Genomic DNA, 22,421 nt, shown 5'->3' with positions numbered 1-22,421 from the left:
TTGACCAATCATGCCCAAACACCCAGACTGGTATAGGAGGTTGCCCTTGAGTTTTTGTGCTGGCACCCCCTGACTGAAGGCTATCTTGTTTGTGTTGAATTCAAGAGAGGGCTCATGAGGGTTGCCATCATTAGTACCCTGCCCTAAGTAATGATTTAATCACACTTAATTTTATCATGAGCATAGATCTGATGATCTACCAAGTAGTTACAGCCATCTTCCATGGTAAACCCCAAATTACTGCAGGGTCTCTGCTGTGGTGGATATTTACAATTTAACAGTGTTATATTTTGTCTTTCATGTGACATGGTATGGTTCTAATTCATGAAATGACTGGCTCTTCTTCCAAATAGTTATCTAATGTTCAAATTTGAACAAAGATGATTATGGATATGAAAAGCAAAGATTTGGCAGCATCAGTGAAGACAAAACCTGAGTTAATGTTTCAGGTTCAACAATTGAACCTATTGTGTAAACAAATACTTTAGACCAAAACAATACACGATCTGTCTTCATTTCTTTCTGCACAGCTATCAACTAGTTGGGTAATGGGTATTTTTCTTTACCTAGTTCAGTACTGAAATGTTTTACTGTTTTGGTTTCTGTACTTTATTCCAGTTTTAATTGTACATGATTCTATTTAATTTATTGTATTCCAAGATTCAGTACTTTCATTATTCATATTTATTTATTTCAATCCCAACTTTTGGAAGATGCTCTTTGGAGTGAATGCACATTTGTGAATTTTCTCCTGTTGAGACTGCAGGTAGCAAAATGTCTATTTTTATTAAAATAACAGCTCTTTTGGGACACCAAAGGTAAACTGGCCAACTGAACGGTAAGCTGGGAAAACTGGCCAACACACCAGCATGCTGGGAATTAGATCAGGCCAGACAAGCGGGTGAAGCAGCTGGTGGAGGTATTCACCGACATCTTCAACCTCTTCTTGCTACAAGCTGAAGTCCCCTCTGCTTCAAGAAGACTACCATTATCCCAGTACCAAAGAAAACAAAGGCCTGAGTAACTACCACGTAGTGGTCCTGACCTACATAATCATGAAGTGCTTCGAGAGGCTGGTCATTGCCCACATTAACTCCCGGCCTGCCTTGATCCCCTGTAATTTGCCTCCTGGCAAAACAGGTCCACAGCAGATGCCATTTCCCCAGCCCTAAACTTATCCCTGGAACATCTGCATAACAAGGGTCAGACTCCTATTTGTCAACTACAGCTCCACCTTCAATGCCATGATCTCTTCCAGACTAATCTCCAAATTCCAAGACCTAGGTCTCGGCTCTGTCTCTGCAACTGGATCCTCAGCTTCCAGACACACAGTGAAGATAGACAACAGCACTGTCTCCATGATAACCCTCAAAAGGAAGAGTTCTCAGACCCATCCTGTGCTCCCTGCACTGCCACGACTGTATTGCCAAAACCTGAATGAATGCCATCTACAAGTTGGCTGAAGACACTGCTGTGGTAGGATAGTTATCAAATAGGTATCAAATATAGGTATCAAGTATGAGTCAGAATACAGAAAGGACATAGAGGGCTTAGGTGTCATGGTGCAATGATAACAAGCTCTCTCTCAATGTCAGCAAAAGTAAAGAATGATCATTGACTTTAGGAAGAAATGAGGAAGACACGCCCCTATCCACATCAACGAAGCTGAGGTAGAGGAAGTCGAGAGTATCAAGTGATAACAAGTGATGATCTGTCCTGGACCTCCCATATAGATGCAATGGTCAATAAGGCAAAACATCTCTTCTTCCTCAGGAGGCTAAGGAAATTCAGCATGTCCAAATGGACCCTCACCATCTTTTACACAAGCACCATAGAAAGCATTCAAACCAGGTGTATAGCAGCCTGGTACAGCAGCTGCTCTGTCCAGGACTGTAAGAAGCTACAGAAAGCTGTGTGCATAGCCCAGACCATCACCGAATCCAGCCTCCTCTCCACAGACTCCGATTACATTTCTCGTTGCTGTGGAAAGGCTGCCAACCTCATCAAAGAGCCCTCCCACCCCCATAATGCTCTCTTCCAACCTCTTCCATCTGGCAGAAGACACAGAAGCTTGAACACATGTAGCAACTGGTTTAAGAGCAGCTTCTTCCCGGCTGTTATTAGACTCCTCAGTGGACCTCTCTAACTTCAAATAATGTTGATCTTGTTAATGTTGGTCTTGCTTTGCACATCTCCTGTGCAGCCATAACTTAGTATGTCTCATTCTGTCTAAGGAGAAAGTGAGGAGTGTGGATTCTGGAGAGTCTGAGTCGGAAAGTGTGGAGCTGGAAAAGCACAGCAGGTCAGGCAGCATCCGAGGAGCAGAATAATCGATGTTTCGGGCACAAGCCCTTTATCAGGAAATTTGGTGTGGTGAAGAGGGCTGAGAGATAAATGGGGGGGACAGGGCATGGGACTGGGAGGAAGGTAGCTTGGAATGCGATAGGTAGATGCAGATGGGGGTGATGGTGATAGGTCGGAGAGGAGGGTGGAGTGGATTGGTGGGAAGGAAGATAAACAGGTAGGATAGTTCAAGAGGGTGGTGCTGAGTTGGCGGGTTGGGTCTGGGATAAGGTGGGGGCAGGGAAGATGAGGAAACTGATTAAATTGATGTTGATGCTGTGCTGGAGGGTCCCAAGGTGAAAGAAGTGGCGTTCTTCCTCCAGGCTTCGGCTGGCTAGGAATTGGCAATGGAGGAGGCCATGCGTACCCTTGGCAGAGTGGGAGGGGGAGTTGAAGTGGTCAACCACAGGGCAGTAGGGATGTTTGGTGCATGTGTCCCAGAGATGTTCTCTGAAACATTCCACAAGTTGGCATCCTGTTTCCCCAATGCAGAGAAGGCCACATCGAGAGCAACAGACACCGTAGATGAGGTGGGTGGATGTGCAGGAAAATCTCTGCTGGATGTGGAAGGATCATCTGGGGCCTTGGATAGAGGGTGAGTCGGGGAGGTGTGGGCACAGGTTTTAGTCTTCATGCAGTGGCAAGGGAAGGTGTTGGGAGTGGAGAGTGGGTTGGTGAGTGGGTGGTCCTAACGACCTACATCTATCCATCGTCTTCAAAGCTACCTTCACCCTTGAACCACCCCTGTCCTATTCATCTCTCAGCCCCCTTCTCCTCCCTATATTCCTGATGAAGGGATTATGAATTGACTCTCCTTCTCCTCAGATGCTGCCTGACCTCCTGTGCTTTTCCAGTGCCACACTTTTCCACTCGCTCTGTCTAAGGTTTAGTATGTCCTTGTTTGCTATGATCTGCCTGTATTGCTCACTAAATGAAGCTTTTCACTGTACTTAGGTACATCTGTCTCCAATTAATCAAATCATATTTTTCCACAAGTTATGCAAGGCATTTACCTTGATTGGTTATATCGAATAGTCAAAACCCACCTTTCCTGATGAAGAACTTATGATGGAAGGTCGACTCTCCTGCTCCTCGGATGCTGCCTGACCTGCTGTGCTTTTCCAGCACCACACTTTTTAACTCTGATCTCCAGCATCTGCAGCCCTCAATTTCTCCTGATTATATTGAATAGATTAGATTAGATTAGATTAGATTACAGTGTGGAAACAGGCCCTTCGGCCCAACAAGTCCACACTGACCCGCCGAAGCGAAACCCACCCATACCCCTACATTTACCCCTTACCTAGCACTACGGGCAATTTAGTATGGCCAATTCACCTGACCCTGCACATCTTTGTGATGTGGGAGGAAACCGGAGCACCCGGAGGAAACCCACGCAGACACGGGGAGAACGTGCAAACTCCACACAGTCAGTCGCCTGAGGCGGGAATTGAACCCGGGTCTCTGGCGCTGTGAGGCAGCAGTGCTAACCACTGTGCCACCGTGCCGCCCACAAATGAGATGTTAAATGAGATAATGGAACTGAGATAGCGAGTCAGGAAGCTTGCAAGTCATTCACCCTAACTGACATTAAGGTTTTGAGTTCAGCAGGGCTGTTTTGAGACAGCCCATCTCCTAGGGTTAGCTTAATCAATACAGAAATTATAATATCCAATACTGTCTTTTGTAACACCCTCCCTGGGACAGAAATTCAATTGACACGGAGCAACTTGATTATCATAAACATATTGTTAGATCAAACTGCTGTTAATAAATGATAAAACATCACTGTTCTTGGGAATGAGATGACAACTATTTTAAAAAAGAAGGTCCCTGACTCACACTTCACAACATATAGCAGCAAGAAGCAGGAACTTTGGAAGCAGCAAGGACAGCCGCAACTTCAGTTTGGCCAGTTGTAATCAGGATAGTATAAACGTGTTTACTATCCTGCGCTTCCAAAACAGGTATGACAGTGCTCCCAGTGTAAGGGCAGAGGCATTTAAGAACAATAACGCTACTCAAGAAATTGGAGGGAAAGACAGGTCTCCAAGAATTGCATGTATATATTTTGTGTTTCCTGATAATAAGTCACATCTCATGGTAAACCACATCTCATTATTAGTGTAAAATGAGTCCTACTAAGATGTCTTGAAACACATAAAAGTGGATAAATCCCCAGGATCTGATCAGGTGTAGCCTATGGGAAGCTAGAAAAGTGATTGCTGGGCCTCTTGCTGAGATATTTGTATCATCGATATTCACAGGTGAGGTGCCTGAAGACTGGAGGTTGGCAAACGTGGTGCCACTGTTTAAGAAGGACGGTAAAGACAAGCCAGGGAACTATAGACCAGTGAGCCAGACCTCGGTGGTGGGCAAGTTGTTGGAGGGAATCTTGAGGGACAGGATGTACATGTATTTAGAAAGGCAAGGACTGATTCGTGATAGTCAACTTGGCTTTGTGCATGGGAAATCATGTCTCACAAACTTGATTGAGTTTTTTGAAGAAGTAACAAAGAGGTCTGATGAGGGCAGAGTGGTAAATGTGATCTATATGGACTTCAGTAAGGCTTGACAAGCTTCCCCATGGGAGACTGGTTAGCAAGATTAGATCTCATGGAATACAGGGAGAACCAGCAATTTGGATACAGAACTGGCTCAAAGGTAGAAGACAGAGGGTGGTGGTGGAGGGTTGCTTTTCAGACTGGAGGCCTGTGACCAGTGGAGTGCCACAAGGATCGGTGCTGGGTCCACTACTTTTCATCATTTACATAAATGATTTGGATGTGAGCATAAGATATATAGTTAGTAAGATGACAGATGACACTGAAATTGGAGGTGTAGTGGACAGTGAACAGGGTTACCTCAGATTACAACAGGATCTTGATCAGATGGGCCAATGGGCTGAGAAGTGGCAGATGAAGTTTAATTCAGATAAATGCGAGGTGCAGCATTTTGGGAAAGCAAATCTTAGCAGGACTTTTACACTTAATGGTAAGGTCCTCGAGAGTGTTGCTGAACAAAGAAACCTTGGAGTGCAGGTTCATAGCTCCTTGAAAGTGGAGTCGCAGGTAGATAGGATAGTGAAGAAGGCGTTTGGTATGCTTTCCTTTATTGGTCAGAGTATTGAGTACAGGAGTTGGGAGGCCATGTTGCGGCTGTACAGGACATTGGTTAGGCCACTGTTGGAATATTGCATACAATTCTAGTCTCTTACCTATTGGAAAGATGTTGTGAAACTTGAAAGGGTTCAGGAAAAATTTACAAGGATGTTGCCAGGGTTGGAGGATTTGAGCTATAGGGAGAGGCTGAACAAGCTGGGGCTGTTTTCCCTGGAGCGTCGGAGGCTGAGGGGTGACCTTATAGAGGTTTATAAAGTCATTAGGGGCATGGATAGGGTAAATAGGCAAATACTTTTTCCTGGGGTGGGGAAGTCCAGAACTAGAGGGCATAGGTTTAGGGTGAGAGGGGAAAGATGTAAAAGAGACCTAAGGGGCAACTTTTTCATGCAGAGTGGTATTTGTATGGAATGAGCTGCCAGAGGAAGTGGTGGAGATTGGTACAATTGCAACATTTAAAAGGCATCTGGATGGGTATATGAATAGGAAGGGTTTGGAGGGATATGGGCTGGGTGCTGGCAGGTGGGACTAGATTGCGTTGAGACATCTGATTGGCATGGATGTGTTGGACTGAAGGGTCTGTTTCCGTGCTGTACATCTCTATGACTCTATGCCTCGAAGTGAGCAAGTAAATTAGACACACCAAAACAGTGCTTGCAAGACAATCCTATTGAGTGGAATAATTGAACAAGACAAACAAAAGGAGAAGTATGTTCCTAGACAAGGATTTTGAGAGACTGAATGACAATATTTTCTGCAGTTAATTTGACCTTTGTCTGAACATCAGAAGGAGATCTTTAAACTCCTTGAGCTTGCTTCATTTGATTTACTGCCTAAAAATTTGTTCAGTAACGCCATAGTTAGGAAATTCTGAAATCTATTCTAAAGCATGTCATAGCATTTAGAATGTACCAATGGGGTTATACAAAGAGACAATTTATAAAGGGAAAATAATATTTAATGTTTTTAACATCTTATCTGATAGTATTGATGAGAGAGTCCCAATGAACATGTATGTACTTTTGATAAAGTCTCACAAAGGAGGTTAATGTACAAAATCACAGCACACGTGAGTGGTGGGAATATATTCTCATGGTATGAGAATTGGTTAGCAGACAGGAATCAGAGATTATGAATAATAGAGTTTTTCAGACTGGAAGTTGGTGACATGTGGAATGCTGCAGGGATTAGAGCTTGGGCCCCAGATATTGACAACATATATCATTGATTTGCATGATGGAATCAAAAGTAACATTTCTTCGGCTGTTGAAAATATGAAACTGAATAGGATTGTGGATGTTGAGAGGAAGGTAAAGAACCTTCAAGGCAATTTAACAATTTGAGTAAGTGGGCAAATGCATGGTAGCTGGAATATAATTGTGAAGTTATCCATTTTACTAGTAAAAACAGAATAGCTGAGTATTATTTAAATAGTGATAGACCTGAGATATGGTAATGTACAACGGAACTTGGGTGTCCCTATATCCCAGTCACTGAAAACAAGCATGAAAATGTGTTGCTGGAAAAGCGCAGCAGGTCAGGCAGCATCAAAGGAGCAGGAGAATCGATGTTTCGGGCATGAGCCCTTCTTCAGGATTGCCCGAAACGTCGATTCTCCTGCTCCTTGGATGCTGCCTGACCTGCTGCGCTTTTCCAGCAACACATTTTCAGCTCTGATCTCCAGCATCTGCAGTCCTCACTTTCTCCACTGAAAACAAGAATGCAAGTGCAACAAACTATTAACAAAACAAATGGTATGTGAGCTTTCATTACAGGAGGGTTTGGTGACAGTATCAAATATGCCTTGCTGCAGCTATACAGGGTTTTAGGTGCACCCAAACCTGGATAATTGTGCGTAGGTTTATTCTCTTTACCTAAGAAAAAAATGCATCTGTGAGAGAACAATGTAGGTTCATCAGACTGATTCCTGATTCATATTTGAGGGTTGAAGGGCCTGTTCCTGTGCTGTAATACTCTTTGTTCTTTGTTCTCTTTGTTCTTTGTGTGACAAAAGTTGAAGTTAACTGAGCCTCTATTCACTCAATGTTAGAAGAATTAGAGGGGATTCAGTTGAAATGTATAACATTCTGACAGAGCTGAACAGCCTGGATCCAAGGATGATGCTTCCCCTGGCCAGTGGATCAAAAAGAGTTTCAGTCATTTTGGACTGAGCTGAGGAGAAATGTCTTTGCTCAGACAATGGTAAATCTGTGGAAGTTACAACCACTGTGATGGAAGCCAAATAAATTTAAGAAAAAAATAAACATTTATGGAGGTCAAAGATGTCATGGTGTGTGGGAGAGAGTTTCCGTGCCCTATCTTACTGAACTCACCACATTAATTACTTATCCACTCTATAGCCTCTTTCATCATTGATTTGCACCCAATCTTACCATCCACCATTCCCACAGCAATGCACCATTCAGCAGATATCTGTTTAAAGACCGAAGTCCTTTGCATCCTCCTGCCATCTTTGAAGGACTGCTGTGTACCCAGACAAGCCCTGGTCATATGACTTTGCCCTGAGCAGCAATGTAATGGGATGACTGCTGCAAAACCACACTGCCCCAAGCTAACATGGCTGGCATTCTGGAATTCTGAAGAAGAGTCATACTGGACCTGAAACATTAATTCTGTTTCTCACTCTACAGATGTTGGTAGACCTTCTCAGTTTCTTCAGCTTTCTCTGTGGTTGTTTCTGCCTGACACTTCCTCCACACAGACAATCCCATTCTCTCACGTTAGGCACTGTTTAACCACACGCTGCACTCTTTACCACATCGCTAGCTGCATCCAATCCAAAAACTCTCAAAGTCAGTGCTACCTCGTCATTGACCAGTAGGGGATCACCACATATAGGAAATTGAACCAATCCGAACACACTTGTGAGCTTTTATTTATAGAAAGGAAAAGGGAACAGAAATGAAGTACAATGCTCCTCATTGTAAATCAGATTTGAGAGTCATGGTCAATAAATGTTACAGTCAACAATTTTCTGCTGCACCCCGCTCTCTTCAGTTGGAAGTATGTGTCAGTGAGGTTCTGTCTGGTTTGCAGTGCTCTGTTATGGAAGCTTCCTGAACCCCAGCTTCCTCATTTTCCTCCTCCAATGACAGCTCCCATTCACTCAGTTCCTCAGCATCCAGGATGTCGTCCTATTGCCTGCACCAATTGTGCAGAGGACAGCACATCAGGATGATGCAGCTCATTCTGATTTGAGGGCACTGCAAACAACAAGAAGGCATCTTCAGCAGCCCCATGGTCTGCTGTCTCATGGCACTCTGAGGCATTGGCAGCATTGTACCAGTACTCCACATCAGCCAAGTGGTTGCACCCTACATGTCATAAGCCATTCTCACAGCGGATAACCATTGATCTCCAGTAAGTAACCATGTAAGGCCCCAGAACCGCAGAAGCACCGGGTACATGAGAGTGCTGAAGAGCATATGAACTGTTGGCAGCTGCCAGTGTAGTCAGCACACACCTCCAAGACACAATAACAGTGACCTGAACATTCATTGAATGGAAACACTTCTTGTTGGTGAATCGTGCAGCCAAAAAGTATCAGTGCCACATGTACAAGGTCAATGGGGCCCTTCACCTTGGGGGAAGTCAGCGATGTTCCTGAAATCTACTGCCCTGGCTGCAGCATTAACTGTACCTTGGTGAAACAAAACAAACTATTGCGATCTTGCACAGATTACATTAGTCATTTACCCTTTGTATTTGTGGGTGCAACACTGACAAATCCTACACAGGCCACCCATCACTTATGGGAAAGGACCAGTCTCAAAGAAATTTAGCTTTGTGGGGTGTGGCACAGCCACCAGGAGAAGATGGCCTCCCACTCCTGCAGCCCTCAGGTGCCACTCCAGCATCTAACACCGTTCCATCACAGTATCCTGGGACACACAGAGCCTATATCAGCATTGCACCTCACTCATCCCCAGTAAATAGAGTTAGGGGCCCAGTAAACTCTGCATCTCTTGCACACCCCATGCACCTGCAACCAGTCCTTGAGCTGGATGGTCCTCATCCTCTGCTCTTCCTTGCTGCTACTTCTGGGCCCGCGTCCTCCTGCATCCTCCTTAGCCTTCACAGGAAGGCAGCCAGAGGCACCAATATTCTACCAATGGCAGTGCCCGTGACTCTTGGTGGAAAGGAGATAAATTGGGCATGAAAAGAGCCAAATTTTTAAAAAAATCTCAGATCAATCATCAGAGCTGTACATTCCAGATGAACAGTGGACACACAGTGAGACCTGCTGGATGTGAATAATGGTATCTGAGTCTGCACTGGACATCCCCATTCTGTCTCAGTCTGAGCAGTCACTTGGTCACAATGCTGTGTTGGCTAAGTAACCATTACATGACAGTGAAAGGGGGAATTTCCTGTGTTCCCTCCCTCTCTCCCCACTCCTCTCCACTCCTCTCCATCTCTGCTCTTTTGGAATGCTCCTTTGAACCTATTCCACAACCAATAATTTCATCACTTTTCCACATTCTTTAGCTTGGTGTCGATATTTTTGCTTCAATAATGCTTCCACCTTGGGATATCTTAATGCATTGTTAACTGGCAAGAAATGGCTATTTTCTTTTCAGTAATTCCATTGACTCATTTAGGAATGGAAACATTTTTCAGACTACTGGCATTAAAAGATTGATTAGTTTGTCACTGTTCTTCACCAGTGCTGAGCACCTTTTACACACACTCTCATAGGATTTAATACACTGAAGAAAACATGGCCCTAGGTAGTAAGTATCTGACGGTATTCAAACTGGAGCCACTTGAATGACGGCCAAGTGACAGTTAAGATCTGAACTCTGGATGGTTTACTACCTGAGGGGGGGATTAATCTTGTTTAACAATGGAAATATGAGATAACTAAATGGTGGCGGTTTTAGACTGCTGAATAGTATATAAAATCTGATCTCAGATGAAATGAATTTGGTTTCAGCTTGTAATGCTGGCGATGGGATGATGGAACTTGTCATTTGAAACTTTATTGACTCCAGGGAGAAGTTTCCTTAAATTTACCAATGTAAAAATTCTTAAATTGGTCACAATCTTATAAATTATTATGGATGACATGAATCAGGCAGCATTGTTTTGATCTATTTATTAGAAGATGGGCAGAGCTGTTTCACGGAGTTGGAAGTGAATCGCTTCAAAACTGATTTAGAAACATAATCTGAGTGAGGAGACCAAGTTTTTTTATAACTGGGCTGTGCACCCAGAAATAATCGTGCTATAGAGAATCAAAAGAATTGGAAAGACTATCTAAGTTATTTGTGTACTGGTCATTGTGTCTGTATCAGATTGTTTGGTTCTTAATGTTTAATTGATAACTTTTTTACCAAATTAAAAATGTCACACTAACACAGTATGCTCCTCTGGGACTATGGGGAATTTAGCTTTATATTAGCCAATATCAACGCCACAAACTAGGATGAGAAAAATGGGTCAGGTTTACATTCTATGTTACCAAACATGCCAAGCAAGCTAGATGTTAAGAAGATTTGACATTGAATGCAGAGCTGGTATCTGGCATGGTGGCTCAGTGGTGAATGTTGCTGCCTTACAGCACTAGGGACCCGGGTTTGATTTCAGCCTCAGGTAAGTGTCTGTGTGAAGTTGGCATATTCTCCCCAGTGGGTGCTCTGGTTTCCTCACGCAATTCAAAGATGTGCAAGTCGGGTGGATTGGCCACGTGCTAATTGCCCATAGTGTCCAGGAATGTGCAGGCTAGGTGGTTTAACCTTGGGTAACAGGATTGTGGTAGGGTGGTGGGTCTGGGTAGGATGCTCTTCGGAGGGTCAGTGTGAACTCAATGGGCCAAATGGCTTGCTTCCGTGATTTGATGATGCAGCTCACGGCTTGCTCACTCTGATAGACTTCCCATGGTTCACACAATCTAAGGGCAGCAGCTGCATACAACCTTCATTGGTATATGCTAACCCTCCATGACAATCATGGCACATCTCTGATACATTGACAGGACATTCTGAAAGCGTAGATCTGCATTGAAAGGCAAACCAGCAACTAGCATTGAAAAGCTACTTCAAGGACACTTTGCAGTTGGACAGGCACCCAGCTTATAGATTGGACATCTCAGGGCTGCAGGTTGCTCTCTTAGTACGTACTACTTAGCACTCTACATACATGCCCACAGTATCCATGCCTCACTATGCTAATTAATGCATTTACACTGCCATGGTGGTTAGCAGTCCTCAGAAAATGGGGTGGACATCTTTCCTCAGCAGCAGCTCCATTTTAAGTAAGTGCATAATAACATTGTCACCCACACCACTAAAATGCCATCAACATGTTTTCCTGTTCCTTAAACAACTGCGCTCCCCAACTATGCCTCAGAATACAATCCAGTTCCATAGCTGTGCTGAAGGGACCCTGGATGGAAAACCCCAGGGATATCTGTTTCTGGATAACTCAGACATGTCAAGGATGATCCCTGGTATGGAAGAGTTGTCTTCTGAGCAAAGGTTAAACTGGTTGAGATTCTACTCACTGGAGTTGAGATTAATGTGACGTCATCTCATTGAAACATCTAGGATTTGATTTGATTTATTTATTGTCACGTGTACTTGTTACATGTATTTGTTAGGAGAAAATGAGCGCTGCAGACGCTGGAGATCAAAGTCGAGAGTGTGGTGCTGGAAAAGCACAGCAGGTCAGGCAGCATCCGAGGAGCAGTAGAATCAATGCTTCAGGGATAAGCCCTTCATCAACCCTTCCTGATGAAGGGCTTATGTCCAAAACATTGATTCTCCTGCTCCTTGGATGCTGCCTGACCTGCTGTGCTTTTCCAGCGCCACACTCTCAACATGTATTTGTTACAACACAGTGAAAGCACTATATAATGTCACCACTTTCCAGCGCCATCTTAAAATACAGAAGATAAACCAAGATATAGAATAGAAAATAAGGCAATAACATTAGGAGTTCAACTTTATAGCCTTTCTTGTTAAGTGCTTAGCCATCGGCCTGGATCTAGTATCTTCCACCACGATGCTGAGACCAACACCAGCACAAAGCATTCAGCCAGACTTGAGTCCCTTTGCTGCCGCTGGAACACAGTTGCCATTCTTCAGTGCCATCTTGCCTCCACTGACATCAACGCAGCCATGAGTCCATACTGGGCCTATTTCGGCAATGCAGCTGCCGCAGATACTGCCGAATTCCACCCTTGGCCCAAACAGCCTCCCTCCACAACCACTGGCAACACAATCCCCCTCCTGATGTGCTGGGCACATCATCAATACTCAAGATTAGAGTGATGCTGGAAAAGCACAGCAAGTCAGACAGCATCCGAGGAGCTGGAAAATCGAAGTTTTGGGCAGGAATCCTTCATCAGGAATGAGGCTGGGAGCCTCCGGGGTTGAGAGATAAATGGAAATGGGGTGGAGCTGTTGAGAAGGTAGCTAAGAGTGCAATAGGTGGATGGAGGTGGTGTTGAAGGTGATAGGTTGGAGAGCAGGGTGGAGCGGGTAGGTGGGAAGGAAGATTGGCAGGTAGGACAGGTCATGAGGATGGTGCTGAGCTGGAAGTTTGGACCTGTGACAAGGTGGGGGGAGGGGAAATGAAGTAACTGGTGAAGTCCACATTGATGCCCTGGGGTTGAAATGTTCCGAGGCAGAAGATGAGGTGTTCTTCCTCCAGGCGTTGGGCGGTGAGGGACTGGCAGTGGAGGAGGCCCAGGACCTCCATGTCCTCGGCAGAGTAGGAGGGGGAGTTGAAATGTTGGGCCATGGGGCAGTGGGGTTGATTGGTGCGGGTGTCCCGGAGATGTTTCCTAAAGCGCTCTGCTAGAAGGTGCCCAGTCTCCCCAATGTAGAGGAGACCGCATCGGGAGCAACGGATACAATAAATTACATTGGTGGAAGTGCAGGTGAAACTCTGATGGATGTGGAAGGTTCCTTTGGGGCCTTGGACAGAGGTAAGGGGGGAGGTGTGGGCGCAGGTTTTACAGTTCTTGCGGTGGCAGGGGAAGGTGCCATGACGAGAGGGTGAGTTGTTGGGGCGCGAGGACCTGACTAGGTAGTCACGGAGGGAACGGTCTTTGTGGAAAGCGGATAGGGGTGGAGAGGGAAATATATCCCTGGTGGTGGGGTCTGTTTGTAGGTGGTGGAAATGTTGACGGATGATGCAGTTTATGCAAAGGTTGGGAGGGTGGAAGGTGAGCACCAGGGGGGGTTCTGTCCTTGTTGCGGTTGGAGGGGTGGGGTTTGAGGCTGGAGGGGCGGGATGTGCATGAGATGCGTTGGAGGGCATCTTCAATCACGTGGGAAAGGAAATTGCGATCTTTAAAGAAGGAGGCCATGTGATATGTTTTGTGGTGGAACTGCTCCTCCTGGGAGCAGATGCGATAGAGGCGGAGGAATTGGGAATACGGGATAACATTTTTCCAGGAGGTAGGGTGGGAAGAGGTGTAATCCAGGTAGCTGTGGGAGTCGGTGGGTTTGTCAAAAATGTTAGTGTTGAGTTGGTCCTCGTGGATGGAGATGGAGAGGTCCAGGAAGGGGAGGGAGGTGACAAGTGAATCTAAGTTCAGGGTGGAGCGTGTTGGCGAAGTTGATGAACTGCTCAAACTCATTTGCGTGGGATTTGGATCCTGGGCATCCACACAAGAGCTATCCCAGTCTTCTCCTGTGATGTACAGTATTCTTTTCTCGTATGGAATAAGGAGCCTAATATTGGGCACTCTTCCATTGCTCCTGGCTCCCTCTGCCCTGCTGTGGGATGCTTTCTTGTGTAAGGAGAAGAAGGGAGGGACTGGGTGAAATGATAGTGAGTGATATGGATGTTAGTCTTGTTTCAGATGAGCGAAAGGTGGTGAGGTGTTCCAAGCAAATTTCAAGCAGTGCTGTGGGCATGCAGAGTAAGTGGATGTGTGTCAGAGCAAGTGATGGGAGAGACTGCAAGCAGAGCATGAGCCTTGGTGGGAATGGGTGTACAATTAGAAATAAAACTACTGTGAGGTAACTGAGAGAAGAGTGGGGCATTTCCCTTGATGCAATGGAGAAGGTTATTGGAGAGTAGGGGAATCAAGGCTTATTGCTGTGGCAATGCTGGCTGTCCCTTCAGTTCATGAAGTCAGCAATGACCTAGGTTGCGACCTTTAACCTTCTGCCGGGATCAGGTGTTGCAACCTTCTTTGTTGGTCCTCTGAGAAGACCTTCCTCTGAACTGTTCCTCAACTGAGCCCTTCAGAGGGTACCCAGAGCAGAACCACAGTGCCCTCTTCCCCTTCTCGAACATTTCAGATTCGATTCATCAATGAGCAGCTACTGAATGCAGTTCTCATTAAGGTTCACAGTGCCTTTTAAAGGTGGTATGACTGCAAATGATGCCAGTCCTTTGGCAGATATCCACTGACTGGCGAGTTATTCTGGGAATGGCATTTAGTAAGATGAGGTTGGAATCACCATGGGATGAAATAGCCAAGAAGCAAGAAATCTTGCTGGGCCTCACAGCGGAAATCTCTGGAAAAATCTTGATATAACTCAAGCCTAACCAAAATGAAGTACTATCCAGCCCACAGCCTTGTACCAAGTCGCTATATTATGGAATATGCTCACTGATTCCTAGTGGGGAATTGTACTCAAAGAGAAGGATGGTTAGAGGTAAGGTTCACACATAGAGTGCTGACTATCCAAGCCGAGCCCCCTATGAGCACAGGGAGAAAGTGAGGACTGCAGATGCTAGAGATCAGAGTTGAGAGTGTGGTGCTGGAAAAGCACAGCAAGTCAGGCATTCAAGGAGCAGGAGAAGGGATGTTTTGGACATATGCCCTTCATCAGGACATGATGAACCTATGAGCACAGCCACTCACTAACGTTGTAGGCTTCCTGAATTCACTATTATGACTTGGAGTTGCATTTACTGAAAGTTTCTCCCAATCCACTGATGTAACCCTGGCAGAGATGGAGCAAATAGAAAGAGAAGCCATAGAAAATTTACACATATAATGTCATCCATATTCGATCACAATTCATATTTCATACTTAGAGGATATTCCTAAAGTAATACAAGGGATTGTAAATCATGATGCAAGGAAGGAAGGGCTTGCTTTATGAGCAGTGGTTAAGGACTCTATGTCTGTACTTGGAATTTAGAAGGATGAGGTAGGATCTGATTGAAACTTTTAGAATAGTGATAGGCCTAGATAGGGTGGACATGAGAAGATGCTCCCACTAGCAAGGGCACAGCCTTAGAGTGAAGGGACAACCATTTAGAACTGAGATGAATAAGAATTTCTTTAGCCAGAGGATGGTTAATCTTTGTACCACATTGCCATAGAGGACTGTGGAGGCCAAGTCTGTAGTGATTATAATGAGGTCAGCCAGGTGGACATTAAAGAATATGAGTTCCCTGATTGGATCTGGTCCAATCAGGGAGCCCTGGCTAACAGATGTATACAGGAGCAATAGACAATAGACAATAGGTGCAGGAGTACGCCATTCTGCCCTTTGAGCCTGCACCACCATTCAATATGATCATGGCTGATCATCCTTAATCAGTATCCTGTTCCTGCCTTATCTCCATAACCCTTGATTCCACTATCCTTGAGAGATCTATCCAACTGTTTCTTAAACGAATCCAGAGACTAGGCCTCCACTGCCCTCTGGGGCAGAGCATTCCACACAGCCACCACTCTCTGGGTGAAGAAGTTTTTCCTCGTCTCTGTCCTAAATGGTCTACCCCGTATTTTTAAGCTGTGTCCTCTGGTTCGGCACTCACCCATCAGAGGAAACATGTTTCCTGCCTCCAGAGTGTCCAATCCTTTAATAATCTTATATGTCTCAATCAGATCCCCTCTCAGTCTTCTAAACTCAAAGGTATACAAACCCAGTCGCTCCAGCCTTTCAGCGTAAGGTAGTCCCACCATTCCAGGATTTGACCTCGTGAACCTGTGCTGCAATCCCTCAACAGCCAGAATGTTTTTCCTCAAATTTGGAGACCAGAACTGCACACAATACGCCAGGTGTGGTCTCACCAGGGCCCTGTATAGCAGCAGAAGAACCTCTTTGCTTCTATACTCAATTCCTCTTGTTATGAAGGCCAGCATGCTATTAGCCTTCTTCACTACCTGCTGTATCTGCATGCTTACCTTCATTGACTGGTGTACAAGAACATCCAGATCTCTTTGTATTGCCCCTTTACCTAAATTGATTCCATTTAGGTAGTAACCTGCCTTCCTGTTCTTGCCACCAAAGTGGATAGCCATACATTTATCCACATTAAACTGCATCTGCCATGTATCTGACCACTCACCTAACCTGTCCAGGTCACCCTGTAATCTCCTAACATCCTTCTCACATTTCACCCTGCCACCCAGCTTAGTATCATCAGCAAATTTGCTAATGTTATTACTGATACCATCTTCTATATCATTAATATATATTGTAAAAAGCTGCGGTCCCAGCACTGATCCCTGCGGTACCCCACTGGTCACTGCCTGCCATTCTGAAATGGAGCCGTTTATCACTACTCTTTGTTTCCTGTCAGCCAACCAACTTTCAATCCAAGTTAGTACTTTGCCCCCAATACAATGCGCCCTAATTTTGCTCACTGACCTCCTAGGTAGGACTTTATCAAAAGCTTTCTGAAAGTCCAGGTACACTACATCTACTGGATCTCCCTCATCCATCTTCACAGTTATATCCTCAAAAAATTCCAGAAGATTAGTCAAGCATGATTTCCCCTTCATAAATCCATGCTGACTCTGACCTATCCTGTTACTACTATCCAGATGTGTCGTAATTTCATCCTTTATAATAGACTCCAGTATCTTTCCCACCACTGAGGTCAGACTAATTGGTCTATAATTTCCTGCTTTCTCTCTCCCACCTTTCTTAAAAAGTGGTACAACATTAGCCACCCTCCAATCCGCAGGAACTGATCCCGAATCTATCAAACTCTGGAAAATAATTACCAATGCATCCACGATTTCCCGAGCCACCTCCTTCAGTACCCTGGGATGTAGACCATCAGGCCCCAGGGACTTATCAACCTTCAGACCTAACAGTCTCTCCAACACCAATTCCTGGCAAATATAAATTCCCTTAAGTGCAGGTCCTTCAGCCACTGTTACCTCTGAGAGATTGATTGTGTCTTCCCCAGTGAACACAGATCTGAAGTACCAATTCAATTCTTCTGCCATTTCTTTGTTCCCCATAATATATTCCCCTGTTTCCGTCTTCAAGGGCCCAATTTCAGTCTTAACCATTTTTTTGCCTTTCACATACCTAAAAAAGCTTTTACTATCCTCCTTTATATTTTTGGCCAGTTTACCTTCGTACCTCATGTTTTTCTCTGCGTATTTCCTTCTTAATAATCCTCTGTTGTTCTTTAAAAGCTTCCCAGTCCTCCGTTTTCCCACTTATCTTTGCTATGTTATACTTTTTCTCTTTTAACTTTATATGTTTCTTAACTTCCCTCGTCAGCCATGGCCACCCATGCATCCTCCTAGGATCTTTCTTCCTTTTTGGAATGAACTGATCCTGCATCTTCTGCATTATACACAGAAATATCTGCCATTGTTCCTCCACTGTCATCCCTTCTAAGGTATTGCACCATTGAACTTTGGCCAGCTCCTCCTTCATAGCTCCATAGTTCCCTTTATTCAACAGAAATATTGTCACTTCCGATTGTACCCTCTCCCCCTCAAATTGCAGATTGAAGCTTAATGTATTATGGTCACTACTTCCCAATGGCTCCTTCACTTTGAGGTCCCTGATCAATCCTGGTTCGTTGCACAACACCACTTCCAGAATTGCCTTCTCCCTGGTCGGCTCCAGCACCAGCTGTTCTAAGAATCCATCTCGGATGCACTCTACAAAGTTTCTTTCTTGAGGTCCAATACCATCCTGATTCTCCCAGTCTACCTGCATGTTGAAATCCCCCATAACAACTGTAGTAACATCTTTGCGACAGGCCAATTTCAGCTCCTGATTCAACTTACATCTGACATCCAGACTACTGTTTAGGGGCCTGTAGATAATTCCCAAGAGGGTCTTTTTACCCTTAGAATTTCTCAGCTCTATCCATACTGACTCTACACCCCCTGATTCTAGGTCCCCTGAGGAATTCCTGATGAAGGGCTTTTGCCTGAAACGTCGATTTTCCTGCTCCTCGGATGCTGCCTGTCCTGCTGTGCTTTTCCAGCACCACTCTAATCTAGAAAGTTATTGAGTGTATTTATAACAGAGATAAATAAGTCCTTGATTAGTAAGGGGATCAAGGTCTATGAGTAGAAGGCAGGAGAATGGGGTTGAGAAACATATCAGCCATGATCCAATAGCAGAACAGACCCAAATGGTCCCATTCTGCTCCTGTATCTTATGGTCTAAGCACCAATTTGAGAGGAACTCATACTGTACCAAGAGTTTGAGCACTTCTTTTTGATGCTTGATTTAGATTTTTCCTTATTTTTCATCCGTACTTCACTGCATCATCTACCATAAATCATGACTTTAAGGTGCAGTTTCATCATCTGTGGCTTCCTAATTCAACAACAGTTAGCCAAATTTTAAGCGAACAATTAAAGGATTGATGATTTGCCGTATTGGTCCACTGCAATGTTTGCAAAAATCCATAAAAAATAGAGAAGACATGCTGAAAACACAAACGATTTTTCACATATTCCACCAAATTTAATCAGAGCATTTGTTGGGGACTATTGGGAGATCAAACTGTAACTACAAAACCGAGACCAACCCTTACTCTGACTTCCCAATGAGCAAGTACAATGGGATATCATCAGGAGTAAGAAGCAAGGTGACCTTTCTCAAACAGGCTCCCGTTCACTGAATTAACTGTGGCATTCCTACCATTTGTCCAGCTGAATTACAATTTCATGATAATTTCACTGTTACAGATTTACCTTCAGCTATGTATTCACTGAAGGTTTTGCCCTGATCAAAGAGCTTACTCAAAACCAGATTCAGATGAGGATAGATATGCTTGTATTCCCAATTGCTCACATTTTCATTTCAGATTCCTGGCAATCAAGGTTTTGTTGTTCATCTAAATAAAAATGGAAAGAATTGTCAATGCTGGAAATAAATGATAGGGCCATCAGCTGGATCTGACCCATCTGCTGTACTTTGACCCTCACCTCCTCTTTCCCCTCCCACAATAGCAGTGGGGTCCACCTTGTCCTCACCTACCATCCCTCCAGCATCCCCATCCAGAGCTTCATTACCTGCCATTTCTGTCACCTCCAGCAAGATGCTATCACTAACACATATTTCACTCCCCTCTCTCGTCAGCCTTCTGCAGGGCCTGTTTCCTCCAGGTGACTCTGGTCCACTCCACCTTCACTCCCAACACAACCCCACGGCACCTTCCGCTGCAATTGCAGAAGGTGAAACACATGTGCTTTTACCTCCTCCCTCCTCCGTATGCAAGGGTCCATGCACGCCTTCCAGATGAAGCAGCATTTTACCTGCACTTCACCCATACTTCACTCAATCTAGTCGAATGCATTCACTGCTCACAATGTGGTCTCCCCGACACTGCGGAAACGAAGCGTAGGCTGGGTGACAGCTTCGCAGAACACCTATATTCTGTCCTCAAAAAAATCACAAGCTTCCAATTTCCTGTCACTTCAACACACCACTGAATTCCCCGGCCAACATCTCAGTCTCAGGCTTGTTGCATTCCTCCAGCAAAGCTCAACTGAAGCTGAAAGAACAACACCTCATTTCCATTTGAGAACTCTTACAGTCTTCTAGACCTCAACATTGAGTTCAACAACTTCAGAGCTTGAGTTCTCCCATGTCCTTACCCCAACCTACACACACCAGGCCTTATTATCACATGGTCAGTTATTACACACAACCCATTGTTAGCCTCTAACAGTCCCCATTAATAGCTATTCATCCTCCTAGCCTGGGCAGCACAGTGGCTCAGTGGTTAGCACTGCTGTCTCACAGTGCTAGGGATCCAGGCTTGATCCCAGCCTCGGGTGACCGTCTGTGTGGAGTTTGCACATTCTCCCCATGTCTGCGTGGGTTTCCTCTGGGTGCTCTGGTTTCCTCCCACAATCCGAAGATGTGTAGGTTAGGTGAATTGGCTATGCTACATTGCCCGTAGTGTTCAGGGTTGGGTGCATTAGTCAGGGGTAAATGTAGAGTAATGGAATGGGTTTGAGTTGGTTACTCTTCAGTGGGTCAGTGTGGATTTGTTGGGCCGAAGGGCCTCTTTCAAGCTTGATCATTTCCACTCCTTTGTCCCACTATCATTCTCTCTTTGGGCTATATCTCCACCTATCATTTACTTCTTACCTGCTCCTCCACCCTATCTTCTGCATATAAACCAACATTTTCCTAGCTACCATCAGTTCTGAGGAAGGGTCGCTAAACCCGAAACGTTAACTCTGATTTCTCTCCACAGATGCTGCCAGACCTGCCAAGCGTTTCTAGCAATCTCTGTTTCAGTTCATCTGTTCATCGGTGAAAGGTTGCATTTCAAATAGTTCTGTTGATTTTCTTTACTGTACATAGATGTACTCTTACAGTTAAAACAAGTCCTGTGATTGAGATCTACCCTGCATTTGATTATATTCAACCTTCCAAGGATCAGAATTAATAACTGACTGTAGTCTCCCCGGATTTTTTTTTAAAACTCAGAGTGTGCTAAAGTTTGTTGTGAAGTTATGATAGCGTGTAGCTTTGGAATTGAGCCAAAATAGACGAACAAAAGGAGATGCTGTCTCTTCCAAAGTTCAGAAACAAATCTCAATGCGCAAGATCGCTCCATGTCAATCGACAGGTGTTCAAACATGGATTAAAAATGCTCAGCTCCTTAAACCTCGGAAAAAATCCATTACTTTGGAATGAATTCTTACGAATCTCGAAGTCATGTTTATTTTCAAAACAAACACCCAGCCAGATTGTGCCTGCTTAAACCATAAAGCAATGCCAAAAACTACAATCTTAAAATTACTTCTCTGTCTTCCTTTCAGTTGATGCATGGGTATTTTCATAGAAAGCTGAGGTTTAACGCAAATGTTTCATCAGGCTGGCTCTACTACAGTTAGTGAAGCCACACTACTTTCTGTATTAATTTCCAAACATTTGTTTGACTTAACTAAGTTACCAAAATAAATTGCAGGTCTGAGCCTTGCTGTTGAGAATTTCATCGCCAATGCTGTTTCAGGTTATTTGCTTAGGCTGAATGCCAAGAAATGGCAAGACATTGTTTGAGGTTTATCGCTATACTCTGTAATAATGATCGTGGCATTAGCTCATTCATAACTAATTGTACAGTTAATAGACATGGCAAACTTCTTTATCATCTGGGTAAATTTCTATGGACACGCTGTTAAGAAATTAATAGTTGGAGTTTTCCCATGACGAATCCACTTGGGTTCTTTCGCTAAATAGCAGAGATAAAATCAAAGCCTTTCATCTTGTACTCATCAGGGCTAACACACAAGAAGCCAAATTTGGAAAGCCGGCACCAATTTATACAGCATCTGGAGAGTGTGCAGAGTGGTTAGATCATGACTGAAATGAAAATGCAGCAGAAACAGTTATCTATAGATGTGTAGGTGCTGGTGGTGGACTGGGTTGGACAAGGTCAGAACTCACGTGACACCTGGCTATAGTCCAATAGGTTTATTTGAAATTGCAAGCTTTTGGAACTCTGCTCCTTCATCACTTCACCTGATGAACGAGCAGAGTTCCAAAAGCTTGTGATTTCAAATAAACCTGATGGACTATAACCTGGTGTCATGTGACTTCTGACCTTATCAATAACTTACTTGACTAATAAGGTCAGCCCATGCAGGCAGATTTTGATTGATCCAAGAATTGCCATGGGGAATTGACAGTCTCCATGACCCTTTTTTCAATTAATAAAGTGCAATATATGGACAAATATAGGAGAGAATCCTAGATCTTAATATAGATGGTTTTTAGCTTATGCAAATAT

The 22,421-nt window shown here is 44.4% G+C and overlaps 1 long non-coding RNA gene across 1 annotated transcript in view; it reads left to right on the top strand.

Annotated features, from left to right (window-relative positions):
- LOC148139928 (uncharacterized) overlaps positions 1 to 22,421 on the top strand; it is a 154,846-nt gene that overhangs the window by 109,498 nt on the left and 22,927 nt on the right. The gene's annotated exons all lie outside the window — the stretch shown is intronic.

Source organism: Chiloscyllium plagiosum, unplaced genomic scaffold (genome assembly GCF_037043375.1).
Source record: "Chiloscyllium plagiosum isolate Xiang-an unplaced genomic scaffold, Cpla_swu_hap1 HiC_scaffold_36, whole genome shotgun sequence".
NCBI lineage: Eukaryota > Metazoa > Chordata > Chondrichthyes > Orectolobiformes > Hemiscylliidae > Chiloscyllium > Chiloscyllium plagiosum.
The sequence above is the reverse complement of the archived record's forward strand: the minus strand, read 5'-3'. Positions and strand labels throughout refer to the sequence as shown.